Here is a 19,706-nt window from a genome sequence, read left to right as displayed (position 1 = left end):
GTAGGTGGGCCTCTCTACATGTCTTGACTGATTAATTAATTGAGGTATAAGAAACATATCTACTGAGTATGGCATCATTTGTTGGCTGTGATCTTAGAGAAAGGGCACTGAGCATCAGCACACAATCATTGTTCTGTTCCTGAGTATAGTTGTGGAATGACCAGCTGCTTTAAATCTCTGCTGCCTTGACTGACTTTCCTACCATGATGGAATTTCCCCTTCAATTGTGAACTAAAATAAATCCTTGTCCTTTAAGTTGCTTTATCCAGGGTATTTTATTTATAGTACCAGGAAAAGAAACTAAGAATCATTCATTCCTGGATAGTAGCTTATTGGACCCAGGAAATTTGTGAAACATTGAGCTCAAAAACATATGAAACTCAAAAATCCTAGAAACACTACAAGATTCACAAGGCTTCTCTCTAAGGCTCTACAAATACAAGCAGTTGTTGGGGGGAGAGGAGGCTCTCTTGTGGTGCTACCTACAATTTGCACAGGTTCCAGGCATAGGATACAGGATGCTAGGCGCAGTGTACAGCTGCCCCAGAGTCACCCACGCTCCAATAATCGCATTGGCGTATCAGGCTAGATGTGGGTAGAATCATTTCTGTAGTCTGTGGTTGGTGTAATATCTGAGGTGAAAGGAAATTTGTTGATTTCTCCCCAGAAATCATGCAACTCCTTCAAAAGGCCCTTTCCCCGAAAAAGGGATTTTAGCAGAAATGTGATCTGAAGGAACTAGAAAGAGAATTTTCTTTTCTTTCTTTTTTTTCTCCAGAGCTGAGGACCGAACCCAGGGCCTTGGGCTTGCCAGGCAAGCGCTCTACCATTGAACTAAATTCCCAACCCCAAAGATTTATTTATTTATTATGTATACAGTGTTCTACTTGCATGTATGTGTGCAGGCCAGAAGAGGGCGCCAGATCTCATTACAGATGGTTGTGAGGCCACCATGTGGTAGCTGGGAATTGAACTCAGGACCTCTGGAAGAGCAAGCACTACTCTTAACCTCTGAGCCATCTCTCCAGCCCGAGAGAATTTTCTAAGTAGTTGTCTCAATTCTGACTTGGGGTGACATTGTCATGTTGAAGAAGTAGCAAGATGGATGGTGTTGCTTAAGGGTGGTGAGTTGCAGGGAAGGGTATAGGAAGATGAAGTCAATGATGGGAAAGTATGCAGATTTTGATTCTGTGGAGATTCATGAGTAAAAGTTAGATTCTATTCTAAGGGGAATATTTTGTTTTACATCTAGTATCCTCCTATGAGTGAGTACATACCATGTTCATCCTTCTGAGTCTGGGTTACCTCACTCAGGATGATTTTTCCTAGATCCATCCATTTGCCTGCAAACCTCATGATGTCATTGTTTCTCTCTGCTGAGTAGTACTCCATTGTGTATACATACCACATTTTCTTTATCCATCCCTCAGTTGAAGGGCATCTAGGTTGTTTCCAGATTCTGGCTATTACAAACAATGCTGATATGAACATAGTAGCTTGAACTGTTTGGGAGGCACCCAGGCAGTGGGATCCAGACCTGTCCTTAGTGTATGAGCTGGCTGTTTGGAACCTTGGGCTTACACAGGGACACTTTGCTCAGCCTGGGAGGAGGGGACTGGACCTGCCTGGACTGAATCTACCAGGTTGAGCTGAATCCCCAGGGGTGTCTTTTTTTTGTCACCTTGACACAATTTTGGGTCAATGAGGGGACCTCAATTGAACAATTACTTCCATCAGACTGGCCCATGATTATGCAGGACGTTTACTTGAATAGTGATTAAAGTCGGAGGAACCCACTGTGGGTGGGAACTGCCACCCTTGGGCAACTTATCTGGGTTGTGTAAGAAAGTAGGTTAAGCAAGCCATGGAGAACAAGCCCATAAGCAGCATTCTTCCATGGTTGGTTGTTGCTACAGTTCCTGCCTCCAGGTCCTGTCTTGGCTTCCCTTGATGATGGAATGTGTAGCCCAGAAGCCAAATAAATCTCTTCCTCCTGCAAAGGTGCTTTTGATCAGTGTATCGCCACAGTGACAGGAAGATGTGTAAAGGTGTAGAGGTACTGTGCTGTGGATATTGCTCTGTGTAAATGAAGTTCTGATTGGCCAGTGGCCAGGCAGGAAGTATAGGCGAGACAAGAGAGAAGAGAATTCTGGGAGGTGGAAGGCTGGGTGGAGAAAGACACCGCCAGCTGCCGCCATGACAAGATGTAAAGACACTGGTAAGCCATGAGCCATGTGGCAAAGTATAGATTAACAAAAATGGGTTAATTTAAGATAGAAGAAGTAGATAACAAGCAGCCTGCCACGGCCATACAGTTTATAAGCAATAGAAGTTTCTCTGTGCTTTCTTGGTTGGGTCTGAGCGACTATGGGACTGGCGGGTAAGAGAGATTTGTCCTGACTGGGCCAGGCAGGAAAACTCGAACTACAGTACTGGGTTTTGGTGAAAACACAAAAGAAACACCTATTTATGAAGTATGCAATTCACCAGATATCTATGGCACAGTAGTCTCATGATAACCATGTTTTATGCCCTAGAATATGTTGACAAGTTGACAACCAAGAATAGCCATCACACAATCCCTGATGGTATTTTTTTTTGAGAGCCCATTTAAGCATTCATTTTAAAACGTAAACCTTTGTGGTTAAAGGTCTTGGTTTTGACTTTGTCGCTGTGATTATTTCTCATAGAATGAGTATGGAAACCAGATTAATTTAAGGAGCTATTATAAGAATACATAGAAAAACCTAATAGCAGTTTTATGGTACTGTGCACTATGGAGAGAAAAGAGAATAAATTCAAAATAGATTTGGAGGAAGAGTTGAGGGAAAAAGTACAGACAAAGGGAAAAAGGTTGCAAAGTTGACCAAATTTCTTTATGGGGCAATTAGGTATCTGGTGACATAATTTAGTAAAATAGGAAGAAACTGGGAAGATAAATGAGGCTTTTTTTTGAGATATAATAATTTTGGTTTTGACATGCTTAATTTGAGATCACGATTACATGCTATTTTTTCAGGAGAATTCTTTAACATTAAATTGTCAGACCAAGCTTTACTTTTCTGATATGACATGTATTTCTAAATGAGCTATCTACCAGTATTTGAGATTCCTGTTGCTCTGGAAATCTCTGGGTATTGTCTTTTTATCCTTTGCTAATCTGATGGGTAAAAACACAATTTCAAAATATTTCATGTCTGTGATTACATATACAATATATGTGAGAGAGCAGAATCGTTTGTTATGATCTGTTTGTGATTATCTCTGTGTCCTATAGTAACTTTTCAGCTTTGATTCATGAGCGTTATTTTGTATTTTAAAAACAACACTCATTTACTAAGAAAGTGACAACTTTTCAGTTGGGTTAAAATGAGACAGAATTAAATAAATGGCTCAGAAGCAAAGTGAACAGTGGTCTGAAAGCCAGACATTTTGGAATATGAAAAAATGATTTTCAAATTAACTGGAGAAGGTTGTAGATTTCATGTGGACATCTGTTTTAGGAAAGAATGCTATAGTTTTACCTCATTGTTACAGCAGAAATAAAATTTTAGCAGTCTGGTCTCATGTATCTGTGAGAGGACCTAACTTTCTTTTTATTATTATTATTTTTTAATAAAAATGTCATTATAAATGCACATGTAACATATGTGTTCATGGGTTTCTGTGTGGCATCCCCACGCATATATTTATCACACTTGGTCTGTATCCACTACAGCAGCTGCCCTCTCTAACCTCTTATCATTGGTATTCATGGTTTTACAAGAGTCTTCAACTGTATATTCAAGCTATTCATCTTTCTTCTTCATGGTCTTGCTTCAGTGTGCCTGTTACTTATGTAACCCATATGTTAGCTCTATTCAGAGCTCAGTGAGAGCTGTAAACATCTGTTTCCATGTCAGGGGAGCCTTTCTGAAGGTATTTGCAAACTTCTCCTGGTGGCTGATATCACACAACACTTTCCGCGTTTTCTCGCCACCCTCTACTTGACTTCATGCACATCTCATCTTCTGGGCCTTTTCTTTCTGTTCTATGCCATCTTGTTTTCCATTTTTTGGCCTCTTCAAAAGTCACTCACGTGAGAGATTGGGTGCTATTTTTTTTTTTTTCCAACTAGCCAATCCATTTGCTAGATGCTGGGTATCTTTCTTGTATTTTACAGCCATTTTAATATGTTTAGAACTCTTACCTAACATTAGATCATTCTTCACCCCCCCCCCCCCGAAAATCTAATATATGGTCTTAATTACAAGAACTGTATTAATTTATTCAGCATTTATAGACTAACTGTGTGTATCAATCAATGTAGAAGAACGCAAAATGGTTCCTCTGAGCAGCTTAACTTCTCGTGGGAAATTATAGATGTAAGTAACAAGGGAATATAATTTTGACAGTTAAAGAACTTTAACTTTCCTAAAGCAACCACAATTTTCAGAGAACAATTAACTAGAATGCAGTGGTAGTAATTATGAAGGACTGAGAAGTAGCAAGTGTAGTAATTCTGAAGGTCTGAAAACTTTCTGAGAATTTGGCCTCATCCCTGAAAACAGGAGGATGAAAATGATTCATGTGAATGATTTTTACTTCATAGTTATCATTTTGTCTTAATTTTTCTCATTGTTCCTTTTCTCGTTAGTATGTGCTTTGCCCAACTCTGTCCTCCGAGTCATTATTTTGCTCTTTCTCTTCTCACTGCTCAAAAGGTGAGTTAAGTCCTCCATGATGTTTCTTTTCTACTATGACCCGTCTCTGCTCCAACAGTCAACCTTTATCTCGTTAGTTATGCTCCTTACACACCTGGACCTTTTACTTCTCAAAAGAAAGCAGTTTTGATTTACAGAGTGCGTGATTTCTCTGATTTCCATGCATCAATCCAGCTCTGTGGAAAGCACTAGAAGAAAGCCTGTAGTCTAAAAGAGAAGGTTAACCACACCCAAATGGATACAAAAAAAGTAAACAACACCCAAAGAAGGTGAAACAGAACAAAACAAAACATAGACCACCACAAGAAAACAGCAGGAATTAATAAGCATTGTTCAACAGCAATCCCTAATATTAGTGGTCTTTTTTTTTTTTTTTGGCTTTGAGAATCATCTTTATTAATATTTTAATGATTTATTATGTTAACAACAGTTGAGGCTTTGGATATACATGCCGAGTTCTCCTTCCCCACCCACAGAGACACTGGGGCTTAGTAATGTTAACTGGTCAGAGCTGAGGATTGTTTTCCACATTCCATTCTTGTTGCTTTGACCTTAATCTGTATCTTTCCCCCAGGGGTCAGAGATCTGATGTCAGAATTCTCAAAAAACAAACAAACAAACAAATGAATGAATAAAAACACTAAGACTTTTGGAACATCTTCCTGTGTTGCAACACACACACACACACACACACACACACACACACACACACACCACACCACACCACACACTTGTCCACATTTGTCATCTTTTTTTTTTTTTAGTGGTCTTTTAATAATAATTAAAAAAAAGACAGACTGGAATGGAATAGAAAACAGGATTCATCTTTCTGTTTCCTCCAAGAAACATATCTCACCATCAAGGACAGGCACCACCTTAGATAAAAGGATGTAGAAAAAAAAAAACCCACTGAGTTAAATGTGCCCCTTTCTCCAGCAGTTGTTCTGTTTATATTTATGTCACATTTCTAAACACTAGAGTTTTGGGGTATTGCATGTGATGCTTATTGCACTGTTCTTTGTCCCTTGGTAAATGTTGAGTGTTGTATGCTGTCTGAACAGAGCTATCTACTGCCCTGGTATTGTTTCTCTTATACACAATATGGGAAATATTTTGGTTTGTTTTAGTGGACACAAAAATCCTTTCTAGTTCTTCTTACCTCTCCATTTATGGTCCCTGTCACATCTCATTGGCTGCAAATTGCACCTGCATTGGATGACTTGCTCATCTTAGTTGCTGATTGGTATCAGCACAAATAGTATGTGTTATCAATTGTGGCAAACAAAATTGTTCCATATTGATTTGCATTTCCTGGGACATCTATGGTGTTCGGTATCCATGGGGATGCTGTTATACCCATTGAAGAGCCAAAGTTTTATGTTGTGTGTTTAGTCATATTGATTTTTGTGGTCAGTGAGGAGAGAACTAAGCCTCTGAACCAACATGAGGGGTACTTTCTAGGTATGGATGACTTGGAGTTTTTCTACTAAATACAAATAAGCTGATTTTTTTTCAGTGTGGGGGGGGGCAGGGGCATAGGAAGAGGAAAGTTTAGTTTGCTCTCATGTGTAAGAATGAGTTGCTAATTTGAAATGATGTCAAATTAGAACACATATAGGGTTTATTGCAAAAGAATTTTGGATGAATTTTACTTTTTTTTGGATTAGCATGGAAAAAAGAGCTTCACTGGGGGCACGTTCAAATCCGCCCACCCCTCTGTTTTGTCGTATTAACTCTCAGCCCCACTGTCCTTCCTCACCCTCCTTTTCTCAATTTTGCTTGTAGGCTAATGAATATGTTTACTGTCTGGATGTGCAACTCATTGTTTTTGTATATCTGGTTTAAATTCATACATTAAACAGTGTATCCATGGTAAATTCTTGGGCTTGCTTCCTTCCTAAACCTCTTGATTTAGAATCTCCAGAGTAATTCTCTGTGTGTTTTAGAAGACTCATGGCTTATGTAAGTGTGCCAATGCGGTTTGTTAATGGCAGGATTTATGGGTATGGATTCATGGCTCCTGTGGTAGCTGTCAGTATATTTGACTCCCCTTCCTACAGTCTGTGGGACAGAGAAAACACATAACGTGATTGGAGGCCTTTTGAGGCCAATCACTTAGAAGTATGTGTAAGAAACAAGAAATGGGGCTATGGGTGAAATGGGTTAAGTTAATATCCATCTTGAGTAGGCTAGCTGTCGAAAACTAAAATATATGCTTAGACATGAGACATTTTCAGATATGATTTAGACTTTATCTATCAGATGTGTTACATTAGATTTTGAAAAGGACCTAGATGAGAGAGATGAAGTATCAGGGCACAGGTTTTAGGAAGGTATTACTGGTCTGGAGTCACTATATAAAATGCTGAGATCCTAGCATGGTGGTGGCTTCCTGGTCCACAGCTTCCTGTCACAATGAGGACAGTGTCCTAGATATATTTAGAGTTACGGTGACGTTGTAGTTGGCAGTCACAGCAATGCATGTGTGATTTTCTTTTTTCTGCAGTTGCATGGCTGCTTTTTCAATCACAGAGGTTAGAAGGGTTCTGAGGCCTGGGAGTGGGTCTGGAAACTTAGCCTGGAGCCTGCTTCTTCAACTGTTGGAATTTATGAAAGAAGACAATTCCCTACATAAAATCCTTTCTGTTTAAACTAGTTAAAGTGGATTCTGTTATGTGAAACTGAGCTCTGAGTAATAAAAGTAATTAGCATCAGAAGTGTTTGTTGTCAGTGGAATACAGAAACGATAAAACTATTACGTTTTAAGGCTCTTATGACATGGAGTGAGCAACAATTTAAAATTTTACCTGTCTGGTCATCTGAAATATTATACCTGCTGAAGACAAGAATTCAGAATAGAAAATGACTAAAATAGACTCTTCCTATTCTAGGAAGAAGAGGACGCCAAATTGGGTTGCACTTTTTTCAAATTGAGCCAGCGAACAGTAAGGAAGAAAACTCAGTATTTTGAAGTTTCAGGTGTAGGAACTGTCTGAGGACCAATAATTTCTTCAACTGCCCTTGAAGATTCTCCTCTGTTTTGTAGCTTCAATAATTATTTCTGATGGAAATCAGAAGCAAACTATGATACAACAGGATGCTGAATTTATAGTTTTGTCATTTATTATTTTTTTGTTTTTGAAAAATCAAAAGCGTTGCTTTACAAACAGCTAGACCTTCATCATGGACACTGTCACTTAGGAGCATCTGGATAAAGTTGCAATATGATATACTCTTGAACCTTGCCAAACCTCCTTTAGCTGAAGCAGTTTTCACATATCTGATGTAGTTGAAAACTCTAAAATCTCAGCTTGCCTGAAACATATACTTGCAAATTTGCTACTCTTACTGCTTCCATATCATAGTCATAGTCAGGTCCTCATGTATCCCAGGAAACATTTGCAGTGTCAAGACTCAGAGGAAGAGGTCTATACTGAAAAGAGCTAAATGCTTTTGGTAACAAATTTACCATACGAGAAAGTGGGAGATTAAGTGTGAGAAGTGAGTTTGAAGACACTAGATCAAAGGATATGGCCAAAATCATTGATGTGGACAGAACTACCAAGATTTGGCATTCAATGTATAGTCTTAACACCTGAGTATATTTATGTTTGGTTTTCTGGCTGATTGACTCCCAGGCATAATGTTGGCTTGAGCTAGAAGGAGCTGGGATATTAGAAATTCTGTAGTATTTCAGAAAAGGGGAATCACCAGTTGTAGGGGATTAAAAATGACAGAAGGGGGCTTGGCATGCAGATCAGCCCAATCGTCATATGTCTCATGAGAGGCACCCAAAGCCGTTGGTGAACACACTGGTTAAGGCACTTATTTTGGTGGGCAGGGGTATCTGGCACAGGCTGGCGGTGCACGCAGAATGTGATGCTCTCGAGGTAATACTAAAGCTTCAGGGGGATGATGAAACTATGTAGTAAGGCCAACAGGGGGCGCTAACGTCAGCACAAGTGATTTCCAGGGAAGGAACAACAGCAAGAATGCTGAGTGGTGGCTTAGGGATCATGGGGCTCTTGGGTGACACAGATGGGCATTCACTTACACTCCGAGGTCTACAGGTAATCCTGACTTTACTACCCATTCCAAGCTTACAGCGATGCACAGGCCCAGGTCCTCTTACGAATCGTTGTTCTCTCTCTCTCTCTCCATGATAATTCATTATTTTTTATTAGACCAATTAACATTTCATTCACAATTAATGATTCTTAAAGAAGGACTCTACCAAATATTACACGTGCATACTGTACTTGCACTTCGGCCAAGAAGATAATGTATGGGGTTATGGAACATATGTAGGCTTTTTTTCCCCCCTTTATTTGTAATTATTGATAATGGTTTTGAGATAACAGTGATCCATGGAGATTGAGCTGCTGCTATGGTCTAACCTATTTATGTGTGTGTCCAGATTAAGGTTATGGGGACAAATGTAGTTTGGGATCTTGAATATCTCAGTATATTTTTAAGGACACACCCACCCACCCACACATATTCACACACTCAAAATTTAGAATTCCTGCAATTATCTTTTTTTTTGAGACAGGGTCTCTCTGTGTAGTTTCTGATTCCTGTGCTGGAACTCACTTTGTAGACCAGGCTGGCCTCAAACTCCCAGAGATCTGTCTGGTTCTGCCTCCAGAGTGCTGGGATTAAAGGCATGAGCCACCACCACCCGGCCAATTCCTACAATTCTTGAGTATCAGGAGCTAACAGAATGTACACATGCCTTGCTTTGTCATATATAATAATTTTTCCCTTTGAGATCCTCCTTTGGGTGGGGTGCTCTAGACTCTGGTAGATACTAACTAGTTAACAATAGAATCCCCAGCTATCTGACCTATTCTCATGAAGCAGGTAGTGGTTATTTCATTGAGACATCTATTCAGGTGTACCCAGTAGCACTTCATCCTCAAGTGGAAATATAACACATGTCAGAAGGCTCATTATGTTCTAGTGCATTGAACTCTTTCCTCAGCTCACCACAGGACAGGATGGGAAGATACACATGACATGAAAAATAAGCAAGCAAAGAAACAAGGTACATATCTATGTATAGATGACTCTGCATGATAGATGGTGTGAACTGGAGGTGTATCTACCACTAAAACTTTGCAGGTCCACTCAAGGCTTTTGGTTAAAGGGGAAAGGAAAATCCCCCCTTTGAGTAGAACAAACAATACTAATGCTCTCTTTTTCATAGACTCAAAGACAGATGAATACATATACATACATATACACATACATTTCATACACACACACACACACATACACACACACACACACACACACACACACACACACATATAACCACCAGCAATAGCTAGTAGTTGATGGGTTGGAATATATGAATTCTGAGGACTAGTGACTAATGGGTTTGAGGAAGAAGCTTTTTGATGGGTTCTGAGGCTGAGTCATGTGTCTTTTATCACTATTACTCAAAAAGTTGTATTCTGAGATGGGTATCTGTGAACATAACTTTATGGACAAGGAAGAAAACTCTGACTCTGTGTGTCTTCTCATTAAGTTAATGGACACCATGCATGTGGTAGAACAGGTAGAGATTCTAGGTTGATTTAATAATATGGATTTTCTCCTACCATATTCAAAACAGTCACATGTCAGTCGAGTACCTAAAATGCCAGACATGAAGTGAGATGACTCAGTGGTTAGATAGAGTTTATGAAGTCACTTCTATCACAGAGAAGACAGCCATCTTCTCTGCTAGAAATGGCTCATTCGGTCTAGTTTTGGATTTTCTTACCGTGCATGTAATGCTTTTGCCAGAGAACATTTGAGGACTTCTAAATAGCTTACCCACAGTATCCCACACAATACTTTTTTTGACCAAAGAAACTAATTTTATAGCAGAAGAAATGAGGCATTAGGTTGGTACTTACGGGATTCACTGGTAATATCCTTCTAGAAGCAATTGCCCATGCCCAATGATGGAATGGCCTATTGAAGACTCAGTTACAGCAGCATATAAGAAACACCTTGTGAGACTGAGGTCCTGGCTTACAGATATGGTATTTACTTGGAACCATTTTCCAACATATATTTCACATAGTTGGAATTCATGGACCCTGAAAACAAAGTGAGAGGCCTGGAATGGCATCTTCTTATTATGCCAAATAGTCTACTTATAAAATCTTGCCTCCTCTTGCTGAAATTATAGGCTCTGTTGCTTCTGAGGCTTAAGATTCTAAGAGAAGTTTGCACTCTCCAGGGGATAAAAAGTTTAGTAGGAAGTGTAGGGATATAGCCTTTGCTCAAGATGAGTGAGGCCTGGCTCAGTATCACATACTCATACAAAACCAATATAATAAGACTATCAAATGGCCATTTTAGGCAAAGAAGACCAATCCTGTGTTGATGGAAAAATTGATAATAAATATGACGGGGAAGCAGAGATAAGGATGCTTTTAAGACACTATTAATTCTGTGGATGTTTCAGACTGCCTGCCAGTAGAAGAATGAAGTCGATTTGTTCATCTTGAAGGCTGCTTTGCTGCCAGGAAAGATGTGGATGGACTTCAGTAGACAGAACGGGACTTTATATTTTTTCTCAAATGAGAGGCTGACACAAACAAACAAAAACAAACAGCAATTTAAACCATAGTTTCCAGACCTCCTTGCTCCATAGCTAGAGCTCTGAACATGGTGGAAAGTACACCAATATGAGGGGGTTTGTCATACTTTGATTAGTAATTGAGTCACATGGGTGGTTTTTAGGGAGTGGGAACACCAGCTTGCCTATTAAGAATGCTAGATACTTAGAATGTGGCTCCAAGTTCAGCAGGCTCATACAGAAATGGCTTCCCCAGCTCTAGAAGAGGCTATGTGTTTCCAAGAGCTGTTCAAATTCTATTCTGCCCTTCCTGGCCTCTCTGCAGTTTCGTGAGCACACAATTTCCTACGTTAGATCCTGTTCTGCTTTGAGTAACACCTTGGTAGATCTTATTTTCTGCAATTGATCCCTGTCCAATACACCTTTCATCCAATTTGGAGATATTAGTGGCATGCTTTCTCAACAAAATTCCCACTTACTTCTAACTACCCTGCACTATGTTCTTGAGCCGCTGAATTATACAGCCCATTTCCAACTCCTTTAATTTTGACTAAATTTAGACATTGTATTTCAAATGTACTCTAAGGTTTGGACTTTGTCTTATTTACAGTTGTAGGACTGAATGATTTCTTTACTCATTTTGTTTCTCTCTTAGAAAGTTACTTTTAACAGAGGAACAAAGAGTTCTTTAATAAAGCATTACCTTAAAATGCAGAACTAATTTATTCTTAGGTTATTTTAATTTAAAGCTCAGTATATTCTGTTGCTCAAGTTGGCAAGCTATAATCATGTCTTCTTTATCTATTTGGGGATTCCTTGGAATAGAAAAATAGATTCATCTAAGTTTAAAGATTCTCTCTGAAGTTATACTAGTGAATAGAAAACAGGTCTAGGAATTGAATTCTCCAAATCGGAAGTAGTCTCCCTGCTTCTAAACCTTGACTCCACACAGAATAATCCAAGGAGCTTCTGAAGAGTGTTAATAGCAGAGCCACAGCTCAGGCGAAGCCAATCATCTAAGAGGTTTGTTAAAAAACCTTCCCTAGTGATTCTGGGTCAGAATGATGTAGCAGTCTTCTGAGGTTGCCATGACAAAATGCTACAGACTGGGTGTCCTCAAGAACAGAGAACCATTGCCCACAGTTCCAGAGAGAGAGATCTAAGGCCACTGTGCCATCAGAGCTGGCTTGTGGTTCTCATTCAGGCCTGTCAATTGTTCCCCTCACCCGATGGCACCCTTACCAGGCCTTTCTTCCATGATAGTGTGTAAAGAAAGAACTTTTGGGTGTCTCTTCTTCCTGTGAGAACTCCACCCTGTCTGAGTAGGCATTCCTCTTATGGCCTAATTGAGCCTTAATTATCTATTAGAAGGCTCTGTCTCTAAATACAATTCAATGTATGAGGATTTTTTTGGGGGAGGGTGCACCGTTACTTCCATAATAATGGCTATTGATAACTTTTGCTTTAATAGACTTACGTTTGGATTTGTAGCTGGATCTTAGGAAAGGCAGACCAGTTACCACATTCAGTGTGTGTGGCTACCTGCTGGGTGGAGTGGAGTGAAATGGTATTAAATAAGGAACAGTGTGCCATGGAGGATGGGCAGAAGACTGGGATCTACTTAGAGAGAGCACTGAGTTTGGGCATACATACCCAAACCATTTCAAGCTGGCACAAGGTGTTGGGGGCATCATTTCCCGGAAGAGCAACTCTGAGACACGTGAAAGGCTGGCACTCTTAAAGCCACCTGCACCAAAGTAAATAATAGGAGTATGAGAATCAGGGTCAAATTTCAGAGGCAGGACCAGCAGGAAATGGATACATTGTGCCCCAAATTATCTTTTAGGGACACAGTCCTGACTTTATGTGAAAACAGGAAACGTTGCTCTAGTGGTTTTGAGAGCATAATGATGTCATTGCTTTTTACATCTGAGTAGTACTCCCTTGTGTACGTGTACCACATTTTCTTTATCCATTCTTTGGTTGAGGGGCATCTAGGTGGTTTCCAGGTTCTGGCTATTATGAATAATGCTGCTATGAACATAGCTGAGCAAGTGTCCTTGTGGTATGATTGAACATGCTTTGGGTATATGCCCAAGAGTGATATCATTGGGTCTTGAGGGAGATGGATTCCCAGTTTTCTGAGAAGTCACCATACTGATTTCCAAAGTGACTGTACAAGCTTGCATTCCCACCAACAGTGGAGGAGTGTTCCCCTTGCTCCACATCCTCTCCAACACAAGCTGTCATCAGTGTTTTTGATCTTAGTCATTCTGACAGGTGTAAGGTGGTATCTCAGAATCATTTTGATTTGCATTTCCCTGATAATTAAGGATGTTGAGCAATTCTTCAAATATCTTTTGGCCATTTGAGAGCCTTCTGTTGAGAATTCCCAGTTTAGATCTGTAGCCCATTTTTTAAATTGGATTGTTCAGTATTTTGATGTCTAGTTTCTTGAATTCTTTATATATTTTGGAGATCAGCCCTCTGTCAGATGTGGGGTTGGTGAAGATCTTTTCTCATTCTGTAGGCTGCTGAACTGGCCTACCCTGGTAGTCAGATTGGTGAATACCCTAACTGTCATCATAGAGCTCTCATCCAGTAACTGATGGAAGCAGATGCAGAGATCCATAGCCAAGTACCAGGCCAAACTCTGGGAGTGCAGTCAAAGAGAGGGAAGAGGGATTATAGGAGCAAGGATGGTCAAGATCGTAATGGGGAAATCTACAGAGCCAACCAAACCAAGCTCGTATGAACTCAGGAACTTTCGACCTACAGCTATGGAACCTGCATGGGACCAGACTAGGCCCTCTGCCCATGGGAGATAGTTGTGCAGCTTGGTCTGATGAGGGGCCCCTGGCAGTGGGATCAGGATCTATCCCTAGTGCATGGGCTGGCTTTTTGGAGCAAATTTGCCATGGTGGGATGCCTGGCTCAGCCTTGATGCAAGGGGAGGGGGCTTGATCCTGCCTCAACAAAATGTACTAGGCTTTGCTGGTTCCATGTAGGAGCCCTTACCCTTTTGGAAGAGGGGATGGAGGCTGGGTGGAAGAGGCTGGGGGGAGTGGGAGGAGGGGTGAGAGGGGGATCTGTGGTTGGTATGTAAAATGACTAAAAATATTTCTTTAAAAAATATACCTTTTGAGAATACAAAAAAAAAAAAAAAAAAAAAAAAAAAAAAAAAAAAAAAAAAAAAGAGCATACTGAGCTATTCATGGAGACTTTAGAGATTTACCAGAACCTGAGAATTATCTCCACAGGTAATTAAAGTAGAGGTATCTGACTAGCCAGTCTCATCAGTTGCTGGAGGGGAGAATTAGTATTTACTGTGATATGGCTCCTTCTGGCCTACAATTTAGAATGATTATTCCATCTCTAATGAGTGTCAGGGTCACCTGGAGTCACTTAAGCTTGGATTGATTTGGTCAGCCCCACTCTGAACACCGAACATTCCTGACTGTGGAGTGGAGCAAGAGTTTGTACCAGTAACAAGTTTTCCCACACTGCTATTAGTGATTACAAGAATTGTGAATCCTATTCACATACAGTAGCCAGTTTATGTGTAGCTGCTTTATAATGAAAGCATAAGGGGAGAGAGAGAGAGAGAGAGAGAGAGAGAGAGAGAGAGAGAGAAAGAGAGAGAGAGAGTATTTCTGTAACTTTCTTTCTCAACAAGCATTTCAGAAACAACAACAACAAAAAACTAACAGAGGGTGGGAAAATGCCTTGGAATAGGGAAGATGGGGTGCTATATAGCCACCCCAGAAGCTAATCTACTCTGAAGGCCTCTGGGAAAAGGAAAGCAATAATCCTTCCAATAACACTTAACTGAGAAGTTATTACTTCTCCCTGAAACTAGACAGGCCAAAAGAAGCCTGACAGTGCGGTGTGCCTTTGGAAGGGTTCACAGGCACTTTTCAGGGTGAGTGTTATCAGAACTGTTTAGTGTAAATTAATGTGTGATTGCTGCCAGCTCCCTTTCAACTTCTAAATCACCAAGGATAGATTCCTTGTAAAGGAAAGACAAGGGATCAAGAGAAGGACTCTTGAAGGGGGAAAAGACTTAAGTGTTCCCCCCCTCCAAAAAAACATATCAATGGAATGAGGGCTATTTGATGTTAATGAAGGGACAAGGCCTAAGGTGTTGTCTTGTAAATGTACCAGTTCCACTTTGTACAAAAGCAAGTGGATACACTTTCTAATCAAGCCAACGCTTAAGGAATTATTCTGGTGGGTTTTTTATTTTTATTTTTTGACAGATCATTGGGAAATGTCATGAGTTAAACATTTTTCCTGCTTTACATAGTGTCCTCCGGGGCCAGCAACACCCTAAAGAATCTCAAGATAGAGGAGGTCAGTCTATAAAAGGAGGGGGATATTGGAATTGAGCTAGAGATTGGGTACAGATGCCCTGATCCCACTTCTGGTCACATACCATACTTCTTTTGCTGTTTAGAAATTGTCTAATGAGTGGCCTAGGAAGGGACCTGATGACAAGGATACCTTTTCCATGCCCCAGAGTAGAACGGGACTGGAGAAATGAGGCATGGCATGCCACTGCTTTCCAGGGGAGCGTGTCAGAGTCACTAAGAACTCTATGGTGTGTGCCCCCTAAGACCTCTCCTTTGATTGTCTTGTCATAGTTTAAGTCATACTGTCACCTACCCATGGCTGATGACTTATCACTGTTCCCTTCTCAGTGATTCCTATACTAAAGTACAGAGAAGTAACTTCTTTATTAATGATGTCCTTCCAAAGTAGTGTTCATCTGTGTCTCAACAGTGGTCAGACTATATTTCCTTTTGTTATTAGTATATAATCTATTGGTCCTCATCATAACTTCACATATTTTAAGTCTTAGTATGCCATATTATTAACATACATATTAACAATTGTTGTAAAAAAAACGTAAAATGAGATTTTTCTCTCTAAGTATGTATTTAAGTAAAGAACAGAGTTTTATGATCCATAAACATAGTGTTGGTTAGAAGGTCCCTAGGAATTATTATTCTTTCAAATCTAAACTTTTGTGCCCAGTGGCGAGCAATTTCTTCCTTCCCCAGTTTCCATTTTTTTTTTTAGACTAGGCTGGCCTTGAACTCTTCTTGACAACTGCTGTTCTCTTCTTCATTTCTATGACTCGGTTTTAGCTAAATCTTTTATGTGTTATTTTGTCCTTTTCTCCTGGCAGAGCTAGCTTATTTTACATATCAGCCATGGATTCCCTTGTCCTTTCCCTCCCCCACCCCCACTCCCATCTCCTCCAGGGCAAGGACTCCCCTGGGGATTTAGCTCAGCCTGGAAGATTCAGTCCAGGCAGGTCCAGTCCCCTCCTCCCTTCACCCAGGCTGAGCAAAGTGTCCCAGCATAGGCCCCAGGTTCAAAAAAGCTACCTCCACAATAGACTACTGGCAATGGTCAAGAGAAAGCCTGAATTGACCTACTCTGGTGATCGGATGGCCAAACATCCTAACTGTCATGGTAGAACTCTCATCCAATCACTGATGGAAGCAGATGTAGAGATCCACAGCCAGGTGGAGCTCCGCGAGTGCAATCGGCGAGAAAATGGAGAGATTGTAGGAGCGAGAGTTGTTGAGACCATGATTGGAAAAAGCACAGGGACAAATAGCCAAACTAGTGGAAACACATGAACTATGAACCAATAGCTGAGGAGCCCTCTGGATAAGTGAGACAGTCGATTAGCTTGAACTGTTTGGGAGGCACCTAGGCAGTGGGACCCCGACCTGTCCTTAGTGCATGAGGTGGAAGTTTGGATACAGGAAATGCAGCATCAAGTGACTCTCTTGGTTATGGGTGAATCTGTTAGTTGAGATGTCTGTGAGAGCATGTAGAGAGTTCTGGACAGACCACTTTCCTGGCGACAACAGCAGTCAGCAGTAAAGAATGACAGAACTGTGTCTTTAAGTCTCAGCTCATCCCTGCCTTTCCTGCTGTGAGTTCTCAATTAGGGAAGGACTTCTGGTATTTGGAAAAGAATTCAAATTCTATGCCTAATACAAAACCTAAAATTGATCATAAGACATACATCACCATGTCAGCCTAACTATCACTAAAGTGTACTGTTGTGGAATATTATTTTAAGATGAGTTACATTTGTTTACGCTGCAGAACATTTGTTTTAATGGTGCAAATATGTGTTGCATTTTTTTTTTAAACTCTGTGAAGCTGTGTTACTTTGTCTAAAACACCTGATTGGTCTAATAAAGAGCCGAATGGCCAACAGCAAGGCAGGAGAAAGGATAGGCAGGGCTGGCAGGCAGAGAGAATAAACAGAAGGAGACATCTGGAAGGAAAAGATAGAAGAACAAGAAAAGGAGAGGAGGACATTCTCCTCTGATGCTACAAACAGCTTCAATCTGAAAAAGCAATGTGGAGTCTGATTATGATGAAGGATCACTTCTGGTTTGAAGGCAGAGCTTTCTATCTCTTTCTTTTAGTTTATGTGCATTGATATTTTGCCTGCATGCATGTCTGTGTGATGGTGTCAGATTCCCTGGAACTGGAGTTACAGACAATTGTAAGCTGCCGTGTGGGTGTTGGAAATTGAACCCGGGTCCTCTGGAAGAGCAGCCAATGCTCTTAACCACTGAGCCATCTCTCTAGCCCCAAAGGCAGAGCTTTTTAGAAGCAAGTGCTGATTTCAGATTTGGAGTACTAGGTGTTTAGTAGGGACTAACGTCTACAAAAGGAAAGAGAAGAAACAGAATCGAGTGCAGAGAAAATAAGAAGCAGGCCTCCCAAAGCCACCTTGCAGGGCAGTGTCCTGTGTCTAGACACGTTCTCTACTTAATCTATAGATGTCTGGTTTGAGATGGGTTTGAGCTCAGGCAAAGCAGTACTCTGCATCTAGGGCAGATCCTTGATGTAGCTGACTGGTACAGGAAGTCTGTTGATGGTCTTTTTGTCTAGGCTGTCTGTCTACCTTTTTGTCTACCTCACCAGTATACCCAGACTACTGAGTGAGAAACATGCATTTCCATGAGTCAATGTGCTTAGTGAATTCTGTGCTCAATCGGCTAAAATGGTGTGTGTGTGTGTGTGTGTGTGTGTGTGTGTGTGTGTGTGTGTGTGTGTGTGTGTGTGTGTGTGTGTGTACAGTGGTCTTTTCCTGAAAAGCTGTTATTAAATTTATGATGCCTGTGTAGCCAAAAGATGTCCTTTTAGAATGAAAATAAAATACAGCAATTGAGAGTGAATTGTTAAATGAAAAGTCATCATTAACTTGCACGAAAATTCCTTTCTCATTCCATTATTTCCTGGATTGTCAAGTTACTTATTTCAGTTTCAGACTTTTGAAAGAGTTAGTTGTTCAATATAAACACTAATTCTATACCCTCAATGGTCATTTTGATATTTTGATACCAAGGTTGTATGGACTTACCTAGTAGAATGGGTTGAATAATACCTTACAGCAAGGCAGAATGCATGCAGGAAGAATAAGATAAATAATGGAAAATAAAATTTTTTCCCCCAATGGTAAGGAAGCTGGGCAGTCTAATAGATCATGGCGACAAGTGAGCGGCGATAACTATAAAAGATATTCTTGGAATGGATAGGCCCACAATTCAAACGACTGGCCTGAGTCCAGGTCTTTATTTCTCGGTCTTAAAAATGATATGTGCCTGAGCATTACCAAAGGTTTTTTTTTATTTGAAATTGCTATAACTAAGGGCAGATATGATTGGAATTTGGAAGGTAGCATTTATCATTGCTAAATTGGATTGCTTATATTTATAGTTCTTTCAAAAGTACTGAACATGGACGGCTTCCATTTGCAACAATTCTACAATATTGTATGTTAGCTTGAAAAATATGAGAATGAGGTACTTTTCAGACTTGGTTTCATAAATAGAGTTTGGCAAATGTACATTATACCTTGAAAACTTATACCCGAAAGTCTAATCAATTCAGGCCACTCAGTGGTATTTATCTAGGAATGTATACGAAGCGCATCCTGAAGAGGAATAAATAGCTAGTGAAAATACTTCAAAGCACAGCCTAGGACACTATGACCAATAAGTCCAAAATTACAGAACTTTATGAATGGCACCATATGTGTGCATTATCTACATGACAAATTCTGTACATATGGCCTAAACTAAATGACATTCATTTCTCCAGTAAAATTGGGTTTACGGGATATCATGAGATGTGGACAATATTTTTTTTCTGGCTTAAAAAAAAATGATCATTCTGAACTGCATGGCTTCCTGAAACTTTAGAAAGTGACTAAATTGTCTCAAAAGTATATAAAATGAGAAGCTGTCATAAGAGTCTATATATTTATATTATCCAACAATATTACTTTCAAAGTAATGATCAAGCCTATGAAAAAGATAAAATAAATCTGAGTACTTGCAACTATGTTCGAACCTAAGTTCATATTATATTTTGCCATAAGGAGC

Source organism: Onychomys torridus, chromosome 20 (genome assembly GCF_903995425.1).
Source record: "Onychomys torridus chromosome 20, mOncTor1.1, whole genome shotgun sequence".
Lineage (NCBI taxonomy): Eukaryota > Metazoa > Chordata > Mammalia > Rodentia > Cricetidae > Onychomys > Onychomys torridus.
The sequence above is the reverse complement of the archived record's forward strand: the minus strand, read 5'-3'. Positions refer to the sequence as shown.